Source organism: Thermobia domestica, chromosome 15 (genome assembly GCF_964235325.1).
Source record: "Thermobia domestica chromosome 15, izTheDome1.hap1.1, whole genome shotgun sequence".
NCBI lineage: Eukaryota > Metazoa > Arthropoda > Insecta > Zygentoma > Lepismatidae > Thermobia > Thermobia domestica.
In genome coordinates, this window is record NC_137468.1 from 111208967 (window position 1) to 111228169 (window position 19203).

A 19203-nucleotide genomic window follows, 5' to 3' on the forward strand; every position below is an offset into this window, starting at 1 on the left:
ATATGAGAAACAGACGTTACTGTGAACTAAGAAAGTGTTTATGAACTTTGTAAATATGTCCTGCAAGTATTTTTGAACGTATAAAAAGAATTTGGGACTGTTAAGAGATGGAATCTTCATTAAAGTACAGCTAAAAGGCAACAAAGATTTGAGTAATATACTTGGTTAGTTGCATATGCGTGTAGTGTTTCTTTCAGCATCGAGATTATATGAGGCAAGGACGTGTGGCTTAACGTAGAATCCGAGCCACATTATCTCCTACTGGGAATTCCCTAAGCTTACAGTGAGATCGAACCACTACTCGGTTTGTACCCGAGCGAAATAGCTCTCCATCTGGACTTGAACGCGGGATCCCTTGATTACAAGGCGACGATGCAGGACACCTGATAGAAATACGTCGTATCGATATTACACACTTGTCAATATTTTAAGAGTACTTCAGATGGACAAAAAAGATACATAACTGCACAGAGTCATACACGTTACTAAAAAAATAAATGGAAAATTTCTAAAGACTACAGCAGAGTACAGAAGATCTAATTTAGTCCAAGTTAGTTCAATAAGTGAGAAATACGACGAGTTAATTCACTTTGCATATCAGCAAGAGAAGTGAATAAAGATACGAATCATTTGAGTTCACCAGGATCTCAACCATTTTACACATACATATCCAGAAAAATAAGTTTGATTTTAATAAAGCATTTATATTCATGCTTCCTGAAGTTGTATATATGACAAAAGATCTAGATCAACGTTTCCCAGTTTTTCTGATGTTGCAGACCGTTTATAGCGACTGTTAATTCTCCGCGGTCCTCCATGAAATCCAAAATGATTTTTCTTTTTTTTCTTTTACTTATTAAAATAAAACGATACAATCCAACTTCACGACATTAAACGTCTTATTTATGACCATGCAGTATTCTTATAAATGGAGATACTAAAAAGTAAATAAACAAATAAATAAATAAATAAAGGGAGAAAGCGATCATACTGGTTAGACCTAATATTATGAATTAAACATTCACCTAATGTGTTTGATCTTTCACCCTAGGTTGGTAATTGTGTTATTTCTTCTTTTATCTTTACGTATTCTACTCTTCTTAATTGGTTGAAACTTACATAATGTACATTAGAAATATTCCAGATGTGTGCAACACGATAACAAAGTTTAATAAAAATAAAATGTTCCGCGGATCCCTTCCCCCCTCAGTCTCTCTCAGATCCGTGAACCACAGATTGGGAAACATTTTACTAGATCATTTATTTGAGATATAGGAAATTTTATAAATTAACATGATTTGTGGCATTTTTGCCCTTAAATTTATTTTCATGTAAAACTTTTTTTTATTTTTATTTTTATTTTTTTTACATGTCTGGTATGGTGGAAACCTTGATGAGGTTTGTATTCATGCTAGCTCAATATAAAATATTGTGCTGTACAAACTTTTAAATTCAGGTTTAGACTCAGTGTTTTCAAAGAACTTCATTAAAATGCGAGACATGAAACTCATCCGAATTTGACCGAACTTGGTACGTTGGAAGATATTAACGCCTCTAATATCTATATTTAATATTATAGTTTGCAGATCTTTGGATCCGAGTTATTGGCAATCAAAGTTGGATTGGAGTTAATGAAATAATAGTGTGTAACGCATACTATTGACGAAACTCAAGTATGGCTGAAAACCTCGTCTTGCTTAGTACGCATGTATAATATCAGAGTATAGAGGCTTTCGGTTCTGGAGTTATGAGCCATGTAAGTTTGGTTTTGACTTAATGAAATCAAAATATTTCACTAAAACGCTAACGATAAAGCACATATGATCTTGACTGAACTTGATATGATTGGTAGACCTTGACGAGCAAGTATGCATGCGAACTTAATATAAAATATTAAGGTGTGCAGACCTCTGGTTTCCAAGTTATTGGTCATGAAAGTTGAGTTCCGAAGACTCATGCGATCTTCACCAAGCTTAGCATTATGGTATACAACACATTGTTGAACTTAGTACGCTTATGAGATATTACTATGTGATTTGGTTTTCGAATTATTTTTCATCAACTTTTGAATTTTAACTTAGTGAAATTAAGAAATTTCACTGTAACGCGATCGAAAAATCTGATCTTGACCAAACTCAACATAATTTTAGAACTTGAATTGTTTAGTTCACACGTGTAGATCTTTATTGTTGACAGTCATTCAATGAATCAGTTAGGATATAGAACGTATACAATGTGCCAAGGTGCAGAGACCACTCAAAGGATGGAAAAGCATATTATATTGCGTTGAAATAAACTTCCATTTCCTTGGAAGTTTATTACCCACCAAAATGCATTTCAAGATGTGAAGTCGTAGACTTTCATACTAATGAAAACTGTCTACGATGATTAGTCTTTTGTTGAATTTTATAGTCAAAATGATGCTTTGATGTAATCGATGAAGGATGAATTTTTCTTTCTTGCGTTAAAGCACTTATAATATCATTAAACGATATATTATTTGTAAATTGTTATTTACATACATTGTATTCATATATTTTTATTTTTTCCACTACACTGTCTCAAATTTTCTACATTGGCATTTCTTTGATATTGAACGGGCGGCAATTTTCAATGTCCCGGGAGGCAGGCAAACATTTCTAAATACAATCCAGGAAGTGTTACAAACTTAACAAGTGATTTGAGGGTAAACATTGCTCAAGACATGATTCATAGATTGCGTGTGCAAGTGGTCCCAGTTTTGAATCCTTTGTCAATGCATACCTAGTAAAAATTGTAAGTCGCCAAAAAGAGTTAAAGTATTAGAACATTTTCTTCGATAAATACTAATTTGTAGTCCCTGTTTCGTTGCCCCACAACACTTTACTTACAGATGGTTCTAACAGTGAATCTAGTTTGACTTGCAATATATTTCTACACTCATCCGAATGAAGGGCCGGGTCCTTATACCTACGTGGAACGGTTCGTATTAAAATAATTATAATGAAAGTTAAAAGCATTAATAGAAGTATGGCTTTGAAACGTAGACGACTGTACCCAATATATATAATATAAATACACATGTAACTATGCAGTTTTAAATAGATCGTCACAAAAATAGTAATTTTAAGGTTAAAATGAAAGAATGACTAAGGTATTAATACTCAACAGTGGAATATTTCCGCACAATATCGGATTGTGGTCACGGTGCGAGTGGTCCGGTGGGATACTTGATCGAAAAAGTGTAAAAAGCTTAAATAAACTTTTCCAACCCCTCCGAAAATATACTTAAAAATCTGGATTGAAATAATAACCATAATTACCTTCTTCAATCGTGTTCCTTAGTACACACCTAGTTTTAGAATTGATTTTTAAAATATACTTATCAAGACATCATCACCAGAACAGAATATCATTGAAAAAATTGGGAAATACTTCTTGGCGCTCGATCAATTTCACTAACAGTGTTCAACTATAATCTATTATATGAAAATGAAAAGGATTTTGTATGTGATCGCATCACGCAGAATCGTCTCTAAACAATCTGAAACGAATTTTTGGATGTAGTTATCACTACCTCGAACTGCATTTCTATCACGTTACTTTGATTAAAATGGATATTCCAAGGGGGGAGAGAGCAGAGGGTCAAAATCTATGTGAAGAATTGGTTATCTCACGATCCTATCAAGTTAGGAAGAGGAAACTTGGTATATAGTGAAACTCATCAAAAGTGAGTGGATCCATTTTCCAGCATTTTTGAGAGGAAGGCGTTTTCGTTTTAAGGGAGGCGTTTTCTATAATTTCTTCCTTAATACTGAAAATGATGTTGCTTGTTGTTTGTGATTATATCACGGGGAAACGGTTGAACAATTTGGAATGAATTCTTGAACATAGTTAGTACCTTCCTTGAGCTAGATTTTTAATATTTTTACTTTGATTCAAGAACGCATCTCAGAAGAGTGAGGTAGAGGGGGTTAAAATTTATGTAAAAGCACAGTTTATCATGAGTCGGCCAAGCCAGGAAGATGAAACTCAGTATATATACTCCTCATTAAAAATAAGTGGACACGTGTTACAGCGTTTTTGAGAATTTTCGTTTTAATATGATCACAACACGAGGAAACAGTTGAACAGTTTGAAATGAATTTGGAACATAGTTAATATCTACCTTCAGCTGTTTCTATTATTGTTGTTGTTATGTTACTTTGATTAAAGGGCAGATTCTAATCGAAATATAAGGGATTCAAAATTTCAGCAAAAAATACAGTATGTTATGACCTCGTCAAATTAGGAAGATGAAATTCGGTACATAAATCACTCATTACTATTAAGGGGATACGTTTCCCTTAATATTTTTGAGAATTTCCATTTTACGGTGAGAAGGGGTACTTTTCTATAATTTTTTTCTTCATATTAAATCGATGTTGCCTGTTGTTTGCGATCGCGTCACGGGAAAAGGGTTGAATAGTTTGAAATGAGTTTTTGAATGTAGTTACAAGAGCACGGTGGCTCAGTGGTAAAGCGTTCACCTCTGGTGCGTGGGGTTCCTGGTTACCGCCAAGTGAACTTTGTGGTGGACAACACCATGTTCTTGGGCTTTCTCGAAATGAAATCTTTCATTTCGAGAAATCTTTAAGTTTTACGTCTCACGATTATGCCGGTGACGCTAAAGGAGACGGTGATGATGAGAGATGAGTGAAATGGTGGAATGAAGAAAGTGGGAGGAAACGGGAGAACCCCGAGAAAACCCACGAGCACGGTGTTTGTCCACCACAAAGTTCACTTGGCGGGGGCTGGGATCGAACCCGGGACCCAAGCACCAGAGGTGAACGCTCTACCACTGAGCCACCGCGCCTTGGGCTTTCTCGAGATTCTCCCGTTTTTTCCCACTATTCATTCTACCATCGCATGCATTTCTCATCATCACCCTCTCCTTTAGCCTAGCCAGCATATTCGTTGGACGCAAAACTGAAAGATTTGGGGATTTTTAGTACCTACCTCAAGCTGGAATTTTATTATGTAACTTCAAAGTGTATCCTATGGGAGAAGGGGGTTCAAAATTTATGCCAAAACATAATATCTAATGGAGATTTTATTATTACTTATTGATATACATTAAGGTGGTGAGGAGGCCAAATATTTTCCATGAATCTAATTCTTCCCGGATGCAAAATACGGGCATTTCAGCTATAGCCTGGAATAAAAAGCAATGCGACTATAAGCTCTTTATTTTTTTGTATATACTCAAGTATTAGTAAAAACAAATAGTAAAATGTCCTTTTCCATGTTAATTAGAAGTCGCCAGTTAATTAAGAAATCGAAAATGCTTTACTTAAAAAATACTAACAAGGAAAGGACATAAACATGTCATCCGGACATCCGAATCAAACCTAGCCCATTCGATAAATATAACAAAGTTATGTTCATGCACAAAAAATTAGGTGCCATGGACAACGGAGTAAGTCCCTGGGGCCCATTAACCCTGTTAGTATAAAGAAAATAGTAGACTCTCAGTGAAATAGCTATTGCACCAACACTGTTCATTGGAAAGTCATGGTTTATAGTTAATTCTCTTCAGCATGAAACAAGCTTTCTAGGGGAGCTATGTATTAGGGCCCATAACGTACTTGATCAGGGAAAATTGGGAGAATATCGGGAAAATTTCCTCCAGAAATCCCTTCCATCAACTTTGGACCCCTCTGGAGTGGCCCCGGGTAAAAACACACAATCCAAATGTATCTCGAAAATTACTATAGGGAATAAGAAATGTGTGTACCAAGTTTTGTATTGCTAGACAGAATAGTTATGAGGGGAAAGTGTGTATTGGTATCAGGGTGCAACAAAAATCATGATTTTTTTTTAAAAAAAAATCATTTTTATTGATTTTTTAAAATTTAAATCAAATCTTTCTCCTCGTATAATACAAGTCGCGAACTGAAGAAAAAGCATTAGAAATTAGTATTAAATGCTAATTATGCCATTTAAGTGAAAGTATTGGGGTTGAATTTTGAATTATTCCCAATCGTTAACTTATATAAATCACAAACAATGTTTCTTAACCCTTTTAAATTATGGCTCTTTTTAAAGTTAAATTATAGACTTTCAGTCAAGCAGCTACAGCATCATCCCTATTTATCCTAGGATCATGGTACATACATCACTCTCTTTAGAATAGAACAGCTTTTGAAACGGTATCATTCACATTTCCCTATCATGTCCCTGAAGCGGAAAATTGTGAGTAATCGTTTTTTTTTTTTTTTTTAAATTTTGATCTCTGGATTCCCCTGTGTTAACGCACAGATCTCAAAATCAACTGAGAAATAATAAGGGGTGTACTAAATGTATGTATAAAATTTCAAGCTTCTATCTTGAGTAGTAAGGGTGAGGAAATTATTTAACAATGAACTAAGAACATTTCCACAATGCCCCAGATGACCCGGATGCAGGGTTTACCCAAGTGGGCCCAGCCCGAAAAAACCCACCGGGTTTTTTCGGGTTGGACCCACCTGAAAAATCCCATCTTAAAACCCACCTGGGTTTTTGACTTTTTTGTTAGTATATTATTGGTACAACTAAGGTGATCGCATTGAAAGTTATTTTTATCAATTTTAAACTTTCTTTGGGCGACTTATATGCTTTCATGTTAAGATTAACAACAATATTAAACATAAGACCTTTATAAAGCTCTAAATGCACTGAATAAATAAATAAATAAATAAAACCCTCACCTTAGCTTGAGATAATTGTAGAACAAATTAATGTGTGGATTATAGCCTATTTGAAGTAAAGTAAGCGATTTGTATATTTTTAGAAAATACTTTCCGTGAATAGTGTGTTTCCTGACTCGGCACCGCCGAGGGACGTTATCCCTCATACGTTGACGGGTTTAAGGTCATAGGTGCCGGTACCAACAGTAAATATGTAAATACATTAGTAAAACTATTAGTATTGTTTCTTACCTTTGATGGTAACAAAAGTATTCAGTAAAATTTGGTTTTCCAACAACAACAGTTAAGTTCAGTCATTTCTTGCTAGCCTTCAAATAAGCATTCTGTAGAATCAACACTAGCAATAACGTAAAAATTCTTGTCAAAATTAAGAAGCTTAATGCTCGGAGCTCCGAAGACTACGTAACGCTTACTATTTCAAGTGCTGCTGTCAAACTTCAGTATTAATGGAAGTTTCGATGTACAGTAAAGCAAGCTGCATTTTGAGGGAAAACCCGTCGTGAAAAAAGTGTTCGCGAAATTCCCGCAATTGAAACCACAAAGCATCGAAAGTGAATACTTCAACAATAAAACTATTTATTTTACGCTGGAGGATATTTCATTTCATTTTAGACATTTTAAAACATTTACTTTATAAAATATGAATTATAGGCCTATCTTTGTTAATTGTTTTAAATTAATTTTCGGAAAAGAACGGTCTTGCAACAAGTGCTCGGGTAATTCCCGTAATTGAATGCACAAAGCATCGAAAGTGAACTTCAACAATAAGACCATTTATTTTACGTTGAAAAATATTTAAGGCTTTTTGATGAATTATGTCTTTGTTTTAAATTAGTATAGCTATTTGGTATTCATATTTGGCGAACGTCACTGAGGCTCCTAGGATGACTCGATCTACATTTGTTCGTTTGTCTGCCTTTACCACACAGTGTTCAACTTTCGGTCTTTTACATTTTCAGGATACAAACCAGAGACAGTCTAAATTTTCTGTTTAGATTTTGGCAGCATACCAACGTAAAATTACAAAATGGCGCGCTTTTTTAAAAAAAGAAATAGCTGATATCCACTGGCGAAAATCCCGGGAGGATGATGGGGACATATCTCTTACAATCTTGGAACTGTCCCCCTCAATAATCCGCTTGGAAATGTGTCTTTTAGGAAGAAATGTGATGATTTGTGTCCAACTGTCACAAAGGAAAGTGAGATGAAATTAATACCTCCCAGAATCAGTCTCAAATCTGACCGTCTCCCAATGTTGAAGACAACTCTGCTCCCCTACCCATGTTGTCCCTGGGTCCCACACAGGGGACATAAAATATGACGATATTATTATTACTTTACAACTTTAAAATCAGACTGGCAACATTGAAAACTGTTTACAGGGAATGATCATATTTGGATCATCCCTTGTAAACAGTTTTCAATGTTGCCAGTCGGATTTTAAAGTTATAAAGCAATAATAATGTCGTCATATTTTATGTCCCCTGTGGAGGACGCCGGGACCGACATAGGTAATCCTCCCCAGCATTGTTTTTCTCCTTCATAAATATTTTGTACATCGCATATATATATATATATATATATATATATATATATATATATATATATACCGTCTTACCCGTCCCCCCAATGTTGAAGACAAATTTGCGCCGCTGCTGATATCCACGCTACAAAGCGCAATTTTAGGTCTTTCAAGTTGAAATTTTCAAAGTAGAAGCACGAGAGACTAAATTAGCTGTATATATTTTGACGGCGTAAAATTTCAAAATGGCGGTCATTTTTCAAAATAGCGGGTATCCATGCTACAAGGTGCAATTTTCGGACTTTTTAAGTTGATATTTTGAGGGTAGAAACACAAGGCCTTCTAAAGTTGCTGTATAGATTTTTTCGGTGATCCAATATAAAATTTCAAAATGGCGGCAATTTTTTCAAAACAGCAGTGAATAGAAAGTTGTTGCAAGTTGTAACAATGACACTCATAAAATGTAAATCTTATTTTAACATTTTTACCCCAAAGAGATTGAAATATTTCGAAAAAACCCAATTAAACCCGAAAAAAACCCAATAAAACCCGAAAAAACCCACATGGGCCCAGGTGGGTTGGGTTTTTTCAAAAATACCCGGGTTTTTTCAAACCCTGCCCGGATGTAATATAAAAATTTCCTCAGACATCCCTATTTATACTAGGATGATTTGTACATTATTCTCTTCAGAATAAAACAAATTTTCAAACGGTAACCTTCAAATGTCTCCATCATTTATCTGGGGTGGGTAAATCAGGAAAAAAGCTATTTTTTGTTAAAAATATCCTTTTTATAAAAACATTTTTGGCCCTCTGGACCCCGCTGTTTCCACGCAGAGATCTGAAAATTATTAAGGGGTGCACTGAACGAGTGTGCAAAAATTCAGTCTTCTGAATGCAAAATGTAACCCGCCCAATAATAATAATAATAATACGCATAACAAAAAATATATTTTTAAATTTATGACGTCATCACACACTATGCCTCAACGCAGAAAGGCGTGAAAGCATATGTAACATGTTCTAAAATGCCTCCAGTCTTGAAGAAAACGAAGTAAAAAGCCTTCTTACTACTTTTTTAATCGAATAATGAAGATTCTATCCTATCACCTAAAAATAGGTTGTATTATTGAAAAGGTTAAGCATTAAGGAAAAAGTACAGCAACGTTTATCAAAATGACACTTTTTTTTCACAAAAGTTACTGATATTTGGCAGGGGCCTATTTTAAAAACTCAGAACTAGCTTACGGCATTGAATACACTAGGAATGCAATGGATATACCCGATTGCAATGAAATGAGCTGAGCGAGCTTAAACTACGTAATCAGGAAGCGTTTTTCGGTGATTATTCCTCGATGGTACATCGGATTTTTGATTTCGACCTATGTTGTCACTCAGCACGACATACTCTATCAGCGTGCTAAGTTTGGTTGAGATCGGCCACACGGTCTAGGAGTAAGCGTTTTTCGGTGATTATTCCTCGATGGTACATCGGATTTTTGATTTCGACCTATGTTGTCACTCAGCACGACATACTCTATCAGCGTGCTAAGTTTGATTGAGATCGGCCAAACGGTCTAGGAGGAAGCGTTTTTCGGTGATTATTCCTCGATGGTACATCGGATTTTTTATTTCGACCTATGTTGTCACTCAGCACGACATACTCTATCAGCGTGCTAAGTTTGATTGAGATCGGCCAAACGGTCTAGGAGGAGTTCGCGGACAACCAAACGGCTAACCCGAGTATAAGAGCTTCGCTTCGCTCAGCTTAATAAATTTCGCCTAAAGTTATAAAATTAACAAAAAAAATTGGAGAGGGGATAGGACCCCTCTAAATATGCCCTATTATCTGGGAACAAACAAACAGACACGCACAAAAAAGAATTTTCGTCTTAAATGTCGATGGTGATTTCCCCGTTGAAATAGTTAACGATTTTAAAACCCAAACCCAATGTTACGGAAAGAAGAAAGCAGGTTGCTCCGTTACCTGTTCAAAACGGGATTTCCCTAATCATCGTCTGAATGACACTTGTTTTCATACTATACTGTACATTTGAGTCTCATTATATTATGATTATTAACTTCCATAATCGAAATAACAGAACAGAAACGGGATTTTACTTATTTTCACTTTAAATTAATTTATTTCGGAATTCGATTTAATCAAGGATTTTTATTACCGATTTAACCAAGGATTTTTTAATCAAGTGATTTAAATCAGACTGATTTAAATCAATCCACCCTGATTGGTATACAAGCTTTTCCTTTATATCTATTCTATACACAGTATATTATATATATATATATATATTGTAAAGTTTTGTCTCATATAGGTTGTAGGTAGAGCATTTAATAAAAAGAGCGTCCGGAATCGACTCCCACTACCAGTTTTATTATAAAAGCTTCCACTATAAGTATATTCATAAAATACTATACAAAATAATGTCTCTAATATGAAAGGTTAGAAATAGGTAGTATTTGACCGTAAGGTCGCAGACAAGATCTCCACAGAGCCCCGTAGCAGGCTAAGCAGAGGGGATTTAAGGAACTAATACTCCGTAGCAAGCAGAGGCGGGGTTAAATGGCCAACAGAGCCCCATAGCAGACTAGAGGAGGGTCAGCAGAAAACTGGTGTCGAGCAGTGATGCCAGTTTTGTAACAGCGAATTTCCCGTCCGAAGCAATGAAATTTCCCGATTAGACGCAAATTTTCCCGCCAACTAAAATAGATACAATCTATAACACCTAGTGATAAATAATTTCGGAAAATATCACGTTAGAGGGCCTGTAACGTGCAGTTGAACTCATTCTCGTAACGTAGAAGCCACTATTTACAGTTATGCATGATAATATCACGAAGATGCTGGCACAATATTAAAAAAAATAATTCAAGAACACTGTGTACTTTTTTTTTTTTTTTTTAACGAACACCATGTTTTTCTTTATGGTTTGGAAGGGAATGTTGTGTTCGGCAAAAACACAATACAATTTTCTGGTCTTAACAAGATTTTTGTTTTGCTGCACTACTCGTTCCTTGCTAAGAAAAGAAAAAAACCTGTAGCAATAGACAAGGTATTTTGCTATTGCATTACATTAACTAGATGCTTAAAGTTTATTGTGTGATACTGAAGCTCACTTTTATTACAAAAGAGCTCGACGTTACAGGTCTTATACCTAACTTTGGTATCGATTCCCGATTCCTGCTTTTTCCTATCATATGTATCGGATGGGTTTCATATTTCCTTTCATTATCGAAACATAGTGACAGCAGTGTGCGTGCCAAAACACAGAACCACCAGACAACTGTACCCAATTTGTTTTGGAAACAATAAACCAATCTCACATGTGCGAGGGGAAGGGTAGCACAGCGGAAAGATCAGCTTTTACTCACGGTCAGTTTGCAGCAGGAGTCCATAGTACCAGACCCTTTTTGTTTTATTTTGTCTTTACTACACGTTTGTGCTGGCTATATGCCTGCTTAGTTCGTCAACATTGAGATAAGTCAGTGAAGAAATTGTTCATGTGTGAGAGAGAAGAGCAAAAGAAGAAAAATGAATGAATGATAAAACCAGAAAAGTTGAGAATGTCAGAATTTCCCGTTTTCAGCCTATTTTAAAGAAAAATTCCCGCATTCCCGGCAGTGCTCAGAATTTCCCGTTTTACGGGAAATTTCCCGCCAACTGGCATCACTGGTGTCGAGTTGTCTTCGTCCATTCAATTTATAGGGTCCTTTGGGTGGCAGTGGCGCTGCTGCTCCGATGTCTTCTGCTCCGTGACTGCATGTGACTGTAGATCCATCTGGTGGGAGATCCTCTTGCCGAACCACGTGGTGGTGTTTGTAAACACTGATGCGTGGAATTGTTTGTTTACATCATAACATAGGATATTACAATATATATAGAAGGAAGACGGGAAAAGTGTCCTACTTTTTTTTTTTTTGGGGGGGGGGGGTTACAGACAACTCCTTCAACTTCAACATTGATATTTTACGAATATACACAAATAAACATATGAATCGGTCGTTGAAAGAGAACATGTTTCATTTGACAATAGAATATCCTCCTTTAAAATCACCGATTTATATGTATTTGTAAATAATTGTTAATGTTAATCTTGTTCCAATGTTAAATTTCAAAAGAAAAGCAAGTGAATGGTGATAGAAGAATCGGTGGAATGAGAAAGTAGGAGAAAACGGGAGTAACTTGAGGAAACCCACGGATGTAAATACGAAGGAAATTTAAGTTCACGTAATTGATATTTTAAAACTTTAGCTGTATACATACTGTTTTCTTGCTACGCCATTACAAGATTTCTCGAGTAATAAAAATATTTCTGTGAAATCTAAAAATGTCTCCTTTTTCTTTTCTCAAAGTCTGGCATATTGTAACCCTAGCCGTACTAAAACCTTGGCGCAGATCAGGATTGGCTGGTAAACCACCTTGGTTCAAACCAAAAAAAGTAAAATGTTCGTAAAAGTGTAAGTGTTTGTAAAATCTTGATGAATACACATTTGTGAGTAATCACGTTTCACTCCCGTATATTATTCGTATTATATTCAGACCTAAATTCCCCATTCATTACTTGAAAAGATTATGCTACAAAAGCAACTTTTTTGATAAGTTTATAAATGTTTGTTTTGTGTTTTTTTTGTAGTTGTTATTATTGTTATGTACTTGCAAAGAAAAATTCTAAATATTGCTTCGTTTCAATGTTTACTATTGATAAAATACATCGAAATGCCGTACTTTGCGTGTGTGTGTGTGGGGGGGGGGGGTTCATACAGACCCCACGAGAGGCAATTATTGAAATCACAAGAATCTTTGGTATTTATGTATAAATGGGTCAGAGCCGAAGTGGACTCAAATAATTCATATCTTTATTTACTTTTCTTACTAATATGCAAATTAAGTCGTATTTCTTTAATTTGGACCAATAAAAGTCGTTGTTAACTAACTTAAACTAAGTTAGTTTTTTCTGTACTCCGCAGTACTTTGAAATTGTCCATATGTAATTCCGTATAATGGTTTCACTTGTGCAACTGTTTATCTTTTTGTCCTTCTGAAATGACTCTTGACAGTTATATTAAGAAGCAGGGTTGGCAAAAACCATGGTTTTTAATGAAAAAACCAAAAACTTTTTTTTGGTTTAAACCAGTTTTTTTTTTTTTTTTTTTAAATAATTTGCTCTATGTATTTATATCACATATGGACAGAAATAAGCTTGTTTCGCGTTAGTATGCGACAACCGGGTTATGCTGGAACGGGTCACATAAGCTTAAAGCGGAATCCAAACCGCTTCTCTGCTCACATCCAAGAGAAATTGTCCTCCATTTGAACTCGAAACCGTGACTAATTGGCCACAAATACGATACGTCTGCCGACTCACTTACGAAGAATTCCTGATAAAAATATGTTGGACTGATCTTTACATATTTGTTAATATAATCGTCAACAGTCATTTCAGAAGGACAAAAAGATAAACAACTGCACAAGTGGAACCATTATACAGAATTACATATGGACAATTTCAAAGTACTACAGAGTACAGAAGAACTAATTTAGTCCAAGTCAGTTCACTCGACTTTTATTAATCCAAGTTAAAGAAATATAACGACTTTCTTTGCATATTAGTAAGAAAACTGAATAAAGATACGAATTATTTGAGTCCACTTTGGCTCTGACCCATTTATACATAAATACCAAAGGTTCTTGTGATTTCAATAATTGCCTCTCGTGGGGTTTGTATGCCCCCCCCTCCCAAAAAGTACGGCATTTCGAAGTATTTTATCAACAGTAAACATTATTAAAATGAAACAATGTTTAGAATTTACCTTTGGTTGCATAACAATAATAACAAACTATAAAAAATCACAAAAGAAACATCCATAGTTACATAAAAAAAAAGGTTGCTTTTGTAATATGAATGGAGAATTTAGGTCTGAATATAGTACGAATAATATATGGGGTGAAACGTGATAACCCACAAATGTGTGTTCATCAAGATTTTACGAATAGTTACACTTTTACGAACATTTTTCGCTTTTTGGTTTAAACCAGCCAACCCTGTTAAGAAGCATGTAAAGATCAGTACAACGCATTTTTTCAGGATTCCTTCATGAGTGAATCGGCAGACGTATCGCATTTGTGGCCAATTAGTCTTGGTTCCGAGTTCAAATGTAACTCGAGAAGCGGTTCTTATTCCGCTTTAAGCTTATGTGACCCTTTCCAGCATAAGCCGGTTGTTGCATAATAACATTAAGGCGAAACAGACTTATTTCTGTCCATATGTGAAACGAACATATAGAGCAAATTATTTTTTTTAAAAAAAAGTTTAAACCAAATAAGTTTTTTTTGGTTTTTTCAATAAAAAACCATGGTTTTTGCCAACCCTAGCGCAGATATACATACAATAGACCGTCATAAAAATGGGAATTTTGTGGTTAAAATGAATAAATGCATATGAAGAAAAAGTTTACATATTAATATACACTGGTAAAACATTTCTGCACAATGTAAGAAACCAGTAGCATTTTGCGTTTACAAATGTAAGTTACAAATGTTAAAACCAAAAGAGGTGCTATACTAGGGTTAAAATGAGTGAGTGCAAATGGAAGACTACTGTGTAATAGAGTAATTTGCACCACCGGAGTGTTTCTGCGCAATGTAGGGAACGTGTACTTTATGTTTATATATTATTTATTTATTTATTACAAAATAGTTACTACTGTACAACTATGACAAGTGCTCTAACCTATACAAATGCGTTGTTTTTGTGCGATATAATTTTTTCCCTCCATATGCTCCATTATTGACGTGTCTACTTCTTATGGATGCACTCTTGCGCTCCTCGCTGACTCGCTTAGATCGTACTCTCGCTTTTAATGGTCACAGATACCATTTATGTTTTCTGTGACCACACAGCACAAGTTGGTTAGTGTCTCTTGCACGATTATATTTATGGCAGACACCCTGACGCGTAACTGTACCTATACGGGGAAGTTGTCCTAAAACGAACATGAGCCCATTAAAGCAACTTCTACTCTAAAAAGCCAATTCTATTGCCCTACGAGTGAATTTCTTGATTAAAATGGCATTACTCAAGCAGACGGTTTTACCAAATTTTGACACATTTCTTACACTTTCAGTTTAGGTTAGAGCTTTGCATTTCTTTTAGCAGTACATCCATTAAATGAGAAGCTATATTACTACTTGCAGATTGACTTCAGGAGGGCTTAGTATAAAGACCATGTGGACGTAAGGCATGAAAAGTGCAGTGCGTAAAATACGAATAAAAAGGACGGACGCTATCTAACCGAGTCAGGGCAGGAGCGCAGCGAACGCAAGCATCCGTAGGGAACAGGCGCGTCAGCGACGGGGGTATACGCATAAACAAAGAGAACACTTATACATACAATACTTACACTATCACTCAAAATTAAGGACAATGTTTAGAAGGGGTTCAGCCATTTTTTTTTTAAATGTTACAATGTCGGTAGTTCCTGTGCACATTATGTTACTTTTGGTTAGTTTCGGTTGGGTTAGGTTACTTTATGTTAGATTATATTAGCGTAGGGGTCTTGCATAATTTTCGAAAAAAATGATAGAATTACGCTTATTTCTATTAATATTAGGTTAGTTTAATTAAGTTCAGGTTAGGTTTTGTTACGTCTGAGCACTTGCATCTTCCATTTCTCCCGTAAATTTTATATTTTTTACGTACTTCTGGATCCCGTCTGCTAAACATTGGTCAATGTACCATTAAGGGGGTCCAGTGTCTTTGATACCACTTCTTTCTATTGATTTTCATTACCCCCTTAACGGAACATGGACCTAAACATTTACCAAAATTAATTTCAGTGTGCTGTGCACTGACAGTAATCACATATATTCACAGTCATTCCTTCACGAAAAATGTTTTACATTTTACCTATAAATCTTCCATTTGGTAGAACCATGTGCTCGAGTGAACCCGAAATAATTGCACATGATACGATGCTAGGTACTAAGATAGCACGTAATCATTTGGGCATGCGCGAAGAAAACAAGGGCGCATTATATCTTAGAGAACCATTCAGAGCATAGAAAGTTAAGTTTAGCTACTTTTTTATTTATTTATTTATTTTTAAATTTGGCGATCTATTGTAAAACCCGCAGGAAAACTGTAAGCTTGACGAGAGGGCACGATGGTGTGGTAGAGCCCTTACCTCTGGTGTGTGCGGTCACGGGTTTGATCCTCGCCCAAGTAAGTTTGTGGTGGACATCGTGTCCGTGGATTTTTCCGAGGTAGGTACTCCCGTTTCCTCCCACTTCCTTATTCCATCATTGCTTTAATAGTCTCCCTTGGCCTAAAGAGCATAACGTGTAACGTTAAACTGCAAATTTCGTTTTTTTTTTTTTTTTTGTGTAAATCTGACGGATTTTCTTATTATGAAAGAAATCATCTTTGGCATTAATTGCATTTGTTCACGATTAAAAAATAGTAAGTAGCACGCACACGTAAAGGCGAAATCATATGCTTTTTCCACCAAGTAAAACGTAAAGGTTTGAGGTATACTAAAACAAATAAAAGTACCTCAACGAACAACAACCACTGAAATTATTGCTGATCCTGCCGTAAGCACGTGTTCTGTTAGTATACAGCTGATCTATTAATGCGCATTCACTGTTCCTATAGTGCGTCCAGTAAGAGAACGTCTCTGACAGCTCGCAGTGACATTGCCACTACTTGCGTGTCAAGGTTTTTTTCCGTGCAACTGTAGTGGCAATTTAATTAATGGTATAAGGCAGAGTGATTGTGGTTGGTAACACTGGTATCAAAGTAGGAGCTGCAATGTCCCACCGCATGTGGTAAGAAACGTCAGAGACCATCTCTTGTTGGCCGTGCTATAAGAAAGTTCAAAATTTTCCAGTGTAATTTTAGGAATACTAAAACAAAGAAACAGAAAGAAATATTTTTGATAAAGAAAATTTCCTCTGTGTCTTCTTTATTTCTCTAATACGTTTTAACTTACCTCAAAGAAGTAAACACTGCAGATATCCTAATAAAACAATTGACGTGCGCAATTCGTAAAGTAGCAATTCATCCTCAGGCTTCCTAGAAATTGCGGTGTTTTTAAGGAGGCAAAGGAACGCAATATTGTTAAATAAAGAGAAGGTATTAAAGGTGAGTTTTTTGTTTAATTTATTATCTAAACATTACATGTATTATCAGTTTACGTTAACAGCTCTACAGAAGAAAATAACATTTGTTTGATGATCAAATAAATTATTTTTGCCCGTATATTTTTATACTTCAACGTAGATAAAATTTACTCAAAATTAATTTGCTGTATCCCTATGAAATTACTTTTAAATTACACATCTCAATCCGTTCTGTTGTAGTTGAGAATTCAGATTGACAAACTGTTAGGTACAGATTAACTAGAGAATTGCAATTGCACTGTTCAAATGTAATAATCGGAAGAAATCCGTGTCTAGAGAACTCAATTTGGCTAATGTTTAGCAGAAGAGGTCCAGCAATTGTTTCTAAAAAATGTTACAATTTCGGTAGTTTCTGTTCACATTAGGTTCGTTTAGTTTATGTTAGATTATATTAGTGTACGGGTCCAGCATAATTTTCCAAAAAAAAAAAAAAAAAAAAAAAAAAAAGAGAATTGCGCTTTTCTACTAATATTAGGTTAGTTCGGGTTAGCTTAGGTTGGATTTGGTTACATTATATTAGGTTTAAGTACTTGCATAATCCATTTCTACTGTAAATTTTATGCTTTTTACGTGTTCTGGACCCCTTCTTCTAAACATAACTCCTAAATTTATTCATACGTTTTATCTTAGAACAGGCAAAGAAGTAAGTCAGCCTATTAAAAAGTAAGAATGGATATTGGGTAACTAAGTGGTACGGTAAAGCGGAGGTCTTAGTATGATTTACATGTCATGACAGTCGTCAGGGTTTGAAAAAAACCGGGTTTTCGTTTAAACAACCTAACCCACCTTGGTCCATGAGGGTTTTTTCGGATTTAACTGGTTTTTTTCGAAATATTTTAATGTCTTTGGGATAAAAGTGTTAAAAAATGTGATTTATATTTCAAGATTGTCATTGTCATAACTTGCAACAATTTTCTGTTAACTGCTGTTTTGAGAAATTGGCCGCCATTTTTAAATTTTACCTTGGTATGCCTCCAAAATCTATACAAAAAATTTAGTATGTCTGGTGCTTGTACCCTGAAAATTTTAACTTGAAAGATCAAAAATTGTACCCTGTATTGAGTGTGTGTGTGTGTGTGGTACAGGCAGTAGAGATGCAAAAAAAAAAAAAGCCGGCTTTTTTGAATCGATGGTTTTCTGCACATAAAAAGCCGACTTTTTTGGGAAAAGAACGAGAATTTTGGAAATTTTGGCTTTTTTCATTTTCATGATTTTTCTATTTGAATAGCTTTCTTATAGGATACTCTAAAGTTAAATAAGATTTCATGACCCAAATACCATATTTCGTTCTGGAATTCACCATCATGATGGATTAAAGTAAACATATAGTACGTAATATTTGAGAGCAATTGTAAAGGATATTTAACTTTATTTTAACTTCTGAGTTATCGACATTTTTTTTTTAGTCATCCATGTTTCATTTCTTTAGACATTAGTAGACCTACTCTAGCTTCTAGCACATAAGTTAAACTTAAGTTTTTCAATATATCCGTCAGAGCGTACGTTTGTCAGTATATCTGTCAGAGCGTACTTCCACATTTTTGTTGTACTGTGGCTGTGCAATGATTTAGCAATAATCTTCTGGATACAACCTTGAATACAGTTTTTAGAAATAATCAGTAGCGGATTCAGAAAAGTATTTTGGGAGGTGTTTCTCTGCTTAATGTTTGGTTTTTCTAAAATTTACTAATTTTTATTTGGGAGGAGCTTGAAGTTTATGAGTATAGGCATAACAAATATTTCGATTGTTTTAGAAATTCCGTAATTTCGGGATA

At 35.2% G+C, this 19203-nt stretch overlaps 2 protein-coding genes across 5 annotated transcripts in view; one reads left to right on the forward strand and one right to left on the reverse strand.

Annotated features, from left to right (window-relative positions):
- Positions 1 to 17342, reverse strand: part of LOC145671202 (testis-expressed protein 10 homolog) — a 95525-nt gene extending 78183 nt beyond the window's left edge. Inside the window, exon 1 of one of the 3 annotated variants that reach the window (XM_081740059.1) lies at positions 17239 to 17342. The gene's annotated coding sequence lies outside the window, so the exon portion shown is untranslated. Of the gene's footprint in view, positions 1 to 16154; positions 16254 to 16799; positions 16937 to 17238 lie in introns of those variants that run through there. The other 2 variants (XM_081740058.1, XM_081740060.1) reach the window with 2 other exon arrangements.
- Positions 16374 to 19203, forward strand: part of Hmt-1 (ABC transporter ATP-binding protein/permease Hmt-1) — a 92713-nt gene continuing 89883 nt past the window's right edge. Inside the window, exon 1 of one of the 2 annotated variants that reach the window (XM_081740056.1) lies at positions 16374 to 16510. The gene's annotated coding sequence lies outside the window, so the exon portion shown is untranslated. Of the gene's footprint in view, positions 16511 to 17252; positions 17391 to 19203 lie in introns of those variants that run through there. The other variant, XM_081740055.1, reaches the window with a different exon arrangement.